At 44.5% G+C, this 8,922-nt stretch overlaps 1 non-coding gene across 1 annotated transcript; it reads left to right on the forward strand.

The window, feature by feature from the left end:
* Positions 1-2,819: 2,819 nt before the first annotated feature.
* On the forward strand, positions 2,820-2,892 carry TRNAL-CAA (transfer RNA leucine (anticodon CAA)). Its single transcript has one exon. It is a non-coding gene; the product is annotated as a tRNA-Leu (tRNA).
* Positions 2,893-8,922: the final 6,030 nt, after the last annotated feature.

The following is an 8,922-nucleotide window of genomic DNA, read 5'->3' on the forward strand; positions in this document are numbered from 1 at the left end:
GGTAGTTACAGTGGTGGGGCGTAACAGGTCTCCTTTTCATTATACAGAAATACAAAAATAAAAAGTCATCGCCGTCTACACAATCATATTTCTTGCAGCGTAATGTTTTCCCCTTTTTTTTTTACAGAAGTAGTGTTAGTAAACATTCACTTTAAAAACGTACAGTTATTTCACACTGAAAAGGAAAAAGGAAAACTTTTCTACAATCCCGGCCTTCATCTTAGGCGAGATGTAATCACGAAGTGGTTAGGCATATGACATTCAAAAAACAACAACAACAACAACAACAAAGCAATTTTTAGTGTGAAATGGAGATAGCTTTTTCGAACTTTGTTAATGTACTGGACGGTAAGATAGATGCTGGTAAACCATTCCATTCTGCTATCGCCCTCGGAAAGTAAGAATTAGCGGGCAGAGCACGCAAATTTCCTCGGAGGAGTGATTGCCAACGTCAACTCCGTGCAGGCCCCGCTTAAGGTGATATTTGTTCTCCGCGAGTTTTCAACGGTGCTCGACAGAGCAGTCAGTGAGCGGTGATGAGCACTGTGTATCACTTGAGCCCTTTAATCGAAGAGAGACAGCTACAGTATGTGCCCTTATCAGTAAACGGCTAGGCGAGTAGGAGAGGAAAAATCAATTAGCCCCGGGCTGCGACATGGAGCTGTATCTATCACGGAGCGTCACTGAAGCCTAACCTTGAAGCACGTGTGGCCTCTATTCGGGCAACTTGGAGTGGACGTCTGACATAGATAGCAGCCTCTGTGAATAACGTGTGCATGCGATAACGCGAATCCTTAGGTGGACGAATCTCTGCGATTGAGTTCCGTGTTGATATGCTGCATTTTCATTTGTTCAGCGCCTTTATGCACACTAGTTTCTCCTTATTTCATATGTTGTCTGGGTATACGCTGTTCTTATGCGCCGTGCAGTATTTAGTTTATGCGAAGCCACGTCTTCCTTTTCTTTTTTGTATACGTTCCCAACAGCAAGACTAGTACACTGCAGTGGGATTGTACTGATAACTTCGACGCATGTGAGTAAAAGAGTACAGGAATAATTATATTACACATCAAACCGAGAAGTCGAAAACACATTGTCTACAATTAAAAAATAATAGAAATAAGACACTATTTCCTGCGAGCGACAAATCTCGGTATGGCCGCATTCTTGCTTCCTCGTCAAGATTAGCCTACTTTTCTATTTTCAGTAATAAACGACGTATTCCCGTATCAAGCCAAGAATATGTGTAATCCTAGTACGGAGTGGACGTGGTGCTATTTTCACTTGTATAGTTGATCCTACTCAAGTCAAAGGATGCCCGAGTTGCGGCTGCTGTTTTTTTTTACGAACGCGCCTCGATTTCATCAGTGTAGAACCATTGCATTATATTGTCTATTATATTCTGCAAACATTATTCACTCATTTAGTTCTTTAGCTGCAATATGATTCGTATCTACCATTGAGTAAATTGCATATACGCCGCCTGTGACATCAGGGCTCGTGACCAGCCAGTGCAACGTTACTCGAGATCAACTGTAGGGCTGACCAATAACAAAGAGCCAGAGAATAGATATCGAAAACAATCGCCGGGAAATAGGAGCTCGCGTCCCGTCTACGGGAGGCACGACGACTAAAGGGAGATTAATTAATGTAAGAAAGCATGGTCGGTATAACGCGCCATGCACTTCATTCAAGAGATGTCAGCGGCATTCTCTGACAGACAAATTTCATTCTGTAGTGCACGAAACTGTTGAAATCTCGGTGTCGAATTTGCAGTTCCTGGTAGAATTTGCCCCTACGTGACGTCACCCAAAAGTGTGAGCAGGAAATAAGAAAGAATGCAAGAGGGATTATGAGTTCTTGCACGAAATTAGTCGGACGCCGCGTACTATGGAAGTAATGACATTTTTCATCATCGTGCACTAAACCACACGACTAAGGAGAATTAGTAATCTCAAGTTTCAGAGTTCCTATCGAAAGAATTAATTGCGCTGATGAAGAATGAATGCGTTGATTTAAAGCGTTTTCTTTTTTTTTTTTTACAGGCTGGAAGAAGCCAAAAAATCTCTAAAACGAAAGATGCTGTTTAAGAACGCATGCTCTTAGGCATTTCACGCTCAGTGACTTTGGGAATGAAATTCTTCAGTAATTTCAAATACCTAGGAGCACAGCAAGATTCTAATGAGCTACTTTGTGAATTTAAACTTAATGTATTCCTCCTTACGTGGGATGCCGTTCCAAAGGAATAACCGCCAACAGCATCTGTTTACTTCAGCTTACAGCCGGGCACACTAGATAACTGGTCACTAAGTACCGATTTTACTTTCCGTGTGAGACGTACGCTACTTGTTCGTTAACCATGAAACGAAGACGCCGGCTAAGAATTAGCGGAACCTACCTTGCAGAAATGCAAAAGAAACGGAAGGCTTAATAAGATAACTACGGTTACTGCATTATAAAAATTAGTTAAATATCGCTATTGCTTCATGACTCCGAACGTTAAAACTGCGCGGAACTGCACAGGAACATACAGTAATAACTCAATACCTAAATACGGGTCTTTTCCATAACGTACCGGGGCCAGAATACACCCATCGAAATTTCTGGCTGGTTTCCAACCAACCTTACCTTTTTCAGTGAGCTATCTTTCACTTAATATCCTCACCGCCCTCACCGTTCGATCATGTCCCTGCGTAGCACTCGCGGTAATACAGGACGTACTACGTCCGCCGCTATGGACGAGGGTGGTGCTGGTGAACGCTATTAAGGTTCAGTTACACTACACAAAAATACCGCCGAAAGCAGAATATTGGGTAGCGGTCGCCGTAGCTCAGTTGGTAGAGCACCGGACGCAAAATTAGGAGGTCGTGGGTTCGGATCCCACCGGCAGCATGCGGTTATTTCCTCTTCTGCTTTTATTAATCTCCCGTTGATGATAACCCCCATTTAAAAAAAAAAAGACTTCCTCTATGCTCCTTTCTTTCGGTGACTGTTGGCTTCCTTCATCTATGTCATAACGAGAACCTCTTTCCATTCCCTTCTCTGCTGAATATCTTTCACTACGGCTCGGGAAACTATTACGCTTTACACCGATTTCGGCGTAGTTGTCTATATAAACTATAATACCACACTCTCGCACCGGGACCGGTCCGCGGATGCTCTCAAACTCAGATATCAGGCGCCATCTTTCACCGGGCTGCCAAAACGCTACGCAGTGCCTTTGTACCATGCACAACAAGCGCGCTATGTAACCCCTGAGAATGCTGAATCATTATCCTGCAATTACAACAACTCATCTGGGCTCCACTGCGTTGTCTACGGGTGCAGCAACAGCCAGAGGGAAAATAGCAACTGGTTATGGAGCGCTTGCGATGTGCTCGACGTGTGCCAAGAGCTCTGCCGCGAAGCGTTCAGCCTGTATCGTTTTCAATCAGGCGTTAAAAATGCCTACTTGCGTCAAATATAGATTGCTGCGGTGCACAGAACTGATCAACTAATCAGGAGGCAAATACGAAAGCACGAGCAAAAAATTTGTTGGAGGCACTTAGATATCTCTTAACTGCGGGAAGGCGAAAGCCGTTTGCGACTCACTGCACTGATTTGAATTTGCCGCGCTTGAACTCATTTCACGACAGAGGAGAAAAGCAGCTTGCGCGAACATGACGCCTCGTGACCTGGGTCACGTGCCTAGGTCGGTCACATGACCTGGGAGGTGATGTAACACCCGGGTGGTCACCGCGAGGTCACGTGGCCGGACGGACGGCCACCGCTAGTATGAGCCCATTAAAGGCTTTCTTCGCCTCAATACTGCGTTTGAAACCATCCAGCTAACTGCGTGGCCAAGTCGAACACAACTTAAGTCTGCAGCTAAGCCCCGCCCACATTCGGGACCGCCGCAAAGAACTGCTCCTCGACAAAAAAAGTAGTCCGCTGTTAAAACTTTTCGTCATACCTAAACAAAAAAGCTAACCACAAGAAAAATTATAACCTGTAGAATTTTGATACCTGGCTTGTTTAATAAAGTGAAAATTAAAAACACGATTTCGTTTAGTGTTTTGATTTGCTAGCGGAATAATGCAAGACGCCACGGATCATGGCCCAGTATTGCCAACTGTTGTTTTCTTAAGTTGTATCCTACCACAGCATTCAGTGACCGTGTTAAGGGAACGTACAGGTGTGCTTGGAGAACTCGGTACAAGTGACTGTCTGTCAGCTACATCAGGACAAGTGCAGCCCGCAGCTACAGCGTTGGTTTTCTACGTTTATACTTCAGCGGCATCGATCAATGTGGTCACGTGGATATAGCGCGGTGGCTAGCATTATGACCGATAGAAGCTAACGAATTTGGTCGAGTAGGGCGATGCACCGAAACCCATTTTGGTCGTCGTAACCGTCTGGCTTGCATTTCCAGCTCGAGTGCTCGATAAGTGGGTAACGTTTCGTTCGGATTCCCCGAATTAATCGTAAACTGCGGATTTCGTATCATCGCGGCTAAGCACGTTCGTAACTCGCCACTCGCAACAAGTGCTAGCGGTTAAGTGTTTGAGATAGTGGCTTGACAAAACAGTGTCAGACCTGCTATCTGTGCAGGTATTCTCGCATTATCGTGCAAAGCGCAGGCATGCGCATGGACAGACTGTAGCTATGCTGCTGCATTATTGGAGCCTGACTGATTGTTTCTCGCACTTCTAACAAGGCGCGGTTTGAGAGAACAGCATGCGATGCCCCTGCCCTCACTCGAGGAATTTGCCCCGTTGGTTTACAAGGGGCTGCAAGAGTCACTGCCAGTGGAAAGTAGCAGGATAATTAAATTCGATCACTGCAAAATGTGTGTTTAATTACGGCGTGATGAAGCGTTTACAAAGTGCCGCTTGGCCGCTGCTCCGATATGCTTCCTGTGTCTTGTCGCCTAGCGTGGCAGCCCAAAAATTATGCTTCTCTCCACGCTCAACAGATGGCGCCTCACCGCTTTCAAAAATAAAGGGAAAAGAAGTGGAGCATTGTGTCAACTGTCATCACCCCGTTTCAAAGGGGACGCTCCATCCATCCATCCATCCATCCATCCATCCATCCATCCATCCATCCATCCATCCATCCATCCATCCATCCATCCATCCATCCATCCGTCCATCCGCCCGTCCGTCCATCCATACGTCCGTCCGTCCGTCCATCCATCCGTCCATTCGTCCATCCATCCACCCATCCATCTGTCCATCCGTCTATCCGTCCGTCCATCCGTCCATCCATCCATACATATGTCCGTCCGTCCGTCCGTCCGTCCGTCCATCCATCCATCCATCCATCTGTCCATCTGTCCATTCGTCCATCCATCCATCCGCCCGTCCATCCGTCCGTCCGTCCATCCATCCATCCATTCGTCCATCCATCCATCTATTGGTAGCACCTAATTTTCTGTAGTCTTATTTATTTGTTTATTTTATTTGCATATTTTATTTATTTTGTTTATTTATTTCGCAATCCTGCTGGCGAAATTGGCCCAAGCAGGAGGGTACGAAAAACACAAATCAAATACCACGTGATCCTAACTATCAGGCTGGTTAACTAATAAGTAATAGTTAACTTGTTACTATTACTGTTGGGTTCCTTAATTATTTAGAGGCGTGTAGCCCATCGTAAGAAATACCCATATCAGTTTCTATAATTTCGAAAACTAGGTTACCCTCGGCGCTATCGCTCAACAAATTCTGGCCGTAGCGGGCCAAAAAACATGATCTTTTGAGAAGCTTGCAGGCAAAGCAACCTCTCCAGTGCACGTAACTGTTCGAAATAGACAAAATTTGTTGAGCGACAGCGCCGAGGGTAACCTAGTTTTCGAAATTATAAAAAATTAATAATTAAGGAGCCCAAAGTTATAGTAAAAAGTTAACTATTACTTATTAGTTAACCAGCCTGATAGGACATCTTAGCTTCATTCTGGTGCACTACACCAATGACAATGCTATGCCGAAAAAAGCGCTCTTATAACTCAAAAAGCCTATCTTTAAGAATTGTGTTAAGTCTTAGGAGAAACAGCCTGTATAGAGCCCTTGTCCGCCGGCATCGTCTGCCAGCGCTACTATTCTCAGAATGAATTAGACTCCGCTTTTATAAGTATGTTGAAAGAGGCCGTTACTACAATAATGGCATGCCTCTGAGAGAATGAGCGAAACATGTTAACATTTTCAGATAATCGTGCGTGATGAATTCCAGCTCTCTTGGACATAATTAACTTTTGTTTTTGAGGCAACTATGAAAAATTGTAAGTTACTGCTGTGTGCATATTGATGAATATGGTCTAACCTTGCGATGCGTGACAAAATCTTGCTTTTAAAGTCTGCCCCGCACTCGCAACGAGCAGTTAAGACTGACTGGGAAAACCAATAGGGTGCGTTTTTGACAATAAATGGCGGAAAACTACAAGTATGCCGAGGAGACACGTGAGGATATATTAATTGTTATGGTACATCTTAGGATAAACGAAAAAAAAAACTAGCAAATAAACAACTAGACTCGAGACGTGCGCCCAAATATATTTTTCACTTCGTTTTTACCTCGAACGCTTGGATAAATTTCCGCGTAGAAGGCTGACTGCTTCGCACAGTATGAAAGCAAACGGCAAGCCTAATTGCAGCTGGCAGGACCTGAACTAAGGTATCAGTTCAGAGAAACGACAAGTAACACAAGGTTCTAGATGTCATAAACAAAAAATGAACGCAGCCTGGCCGAGCTTCTGGAACGATGCGTGCAGGAATTCGCTCATGCAGGAACCCGGCTCGTAGACGTGTACGCTGCAGCTCTGTCGAGACATCGTGCGAACTTCGTGCCGAGTTGTTGCATTCCGCAGGTTTGTTTATTTCGAGGAGCACGTCGGCTGATGTCTGCACATATTATAACGCTCGCCTCACTTTCGGCTCAAGGACGCCGTAACTTAGTGCTGGTTCTGCCGCCATTACGGTATTGAATGCCAGACATCATATCTATATGTTCAAAATAGCGAGCTGAATTTCACAAAAACGAGATGCTTGTAATTATGAAACTAAGAGAGCGAGAGACAAGGACTGCAGCTTTTGCTTGTATGTTAGCACACGTTGAATATAAAGCTCTCAAGTAACTGTTACGAACAACATGTGCGGTAAATCAACCAGAGACAAAGTATTGGTTAGACTAACCAAAGAAACGGAGTCCTAGTTATTTCCACTACCGAAACTCACTAGCGCAGGTACAAAATGACATTTAATGCAGTAAAAGAAAAAGACATTCAGTGCGATGAAACACCTGCTCAATGCATCGTGCATATCTTTGAGACCAGTTTAAAAAAATAACCTGCATATAAACTGCACTCTGATATGCTTGACAACCTAAGTGGTGCATGGAAACAAAATCAGTGGCCGCGTGCTGTGCTTACTCTGTGAAACTGTTGATAGGTGTTTGTTACCGTCCACTCGATTCTAAATGGTTATTACATTTCCAATGCAATCCATCATCATCATCAACCTGACTACATCCACTGCAGAGCAAAGGCCTTTTCCATATCTCTCCATTTAAGCCGGTCCTGTGCCAGCTGCGGCTACCTTATGCCCGGAAACATCCTTATCCAGACTTCCTAAACTTCCAATGCAATCCAACGCTGTCTAACCACGAACATTTATCCTTTTAGAGCTTTCCGTTTCGCGAAATACAGAAACGCCCGCGGTGTTCTAAAGTAATCCGGAGTCCTCCACAACGGCATCCCTCGTAGCACATGACTCGATTCTGGTTATTAATCCCCCCATCCACCATTTATCATTATAGTTTCTCAAATCACTCGTCTCAGTGCCTTTGTTAGACTAACGGTGTATTTTAACCTATCGTAAGTTATTATTCATACGAGACTTAGAATCAATGTCTTAAAATTAATTCTAATCACCACCCCTGAAACAACTGGGCAAATTTTGTCCCTCGATGGTTTTAGTGACCGTACCCTGATTTAAATTAATGCACCAGTGATGTACTCAAGCGTCGCTACTAAAAACCTCCGCTATTGTAAAAAGCAATCTAAGATGCCATTACTTACAATTAGAAGCATTTTTTATGACACCTTCCCCCATCTTTTTGTCTCGCTCAGTCGACGAAAATCGGCTGGCTTTCAAGCACAAGTTGTTACAGCTAGTAGATAGTTTTGCCAATTGATCTCAATTGCTAACGACAGAAGCATTCGATGGCTCAACAGGTCATTATGTGGGTGGTGAAACAAAAAAAAGTGTTAGGTTTTTTTAACGTAGTTAAACCGTGCACCCGTACGAAAGCATGTGTTTAATTTGGTTGGATGATGGTTTTTCTTTGCTGGATTGTCGGCTCGTCTGGCGACAATATTAGACGAGGTTAAGCCGATGGGATCTGCTTGCGCCGAAGACGGAGGTTTATTGAAGGCATCGATGTTCAATGCACAGCGCGAGAGTGTGTTGCAGTTTAACGCGAGGCGCGATCGCCTGCGGCGATCGCCTAGTGCTCTCGGGCAGTGGCCAGCGAAGCTGATCTGTTCACGCCGCCGTGGGTTCGATGCTCCAGTCGTGGAAACGTTTATTTTATTTCTGCAACCTCAAGGTAATGCAAGCCACAAGATTCTTTGTTGCATTTGACCCCGTGATGTAGTGCTTTCGCACTATAAAAGCATCCTGACAAGCTTCCGTACAAACTTTCAATGGTGGAAGTGCAAATAATGTTTGGGCGTCTGACAAAAGGTCACTAATTTTGAGCTGGTTTAGACAAAATCTTGACGCCCTCTTTCCGGACCCCGCACAAAAGCTAATCACACTGAGAATTATACTTACGACGCGAGTTTATGACAGTTTACCGGAGGTCTGTTCCGACTTAGGTTAGGTTTTAAATAAAGTGGTTAACAATCGACCAATAAGCGCGCGAGTTCATGAGAGATTGCCGTCG

Source organism: Amblyomma americanum, chromosome 7, assembly GCF_052857255.1.
Source record: "Amblyomma americanum isolate KBUSLIRL-KWMA chromosome 7, ASM5285725v1, whole genome shotgun sequence".
Taxonomy (NCBI): domain Eukaryota; kingdom Metazoa; phylum Arthropoda; class Arachnida; order Ixodida; family Ixodidae; genus Amblyomma; species Amblyomma americanum.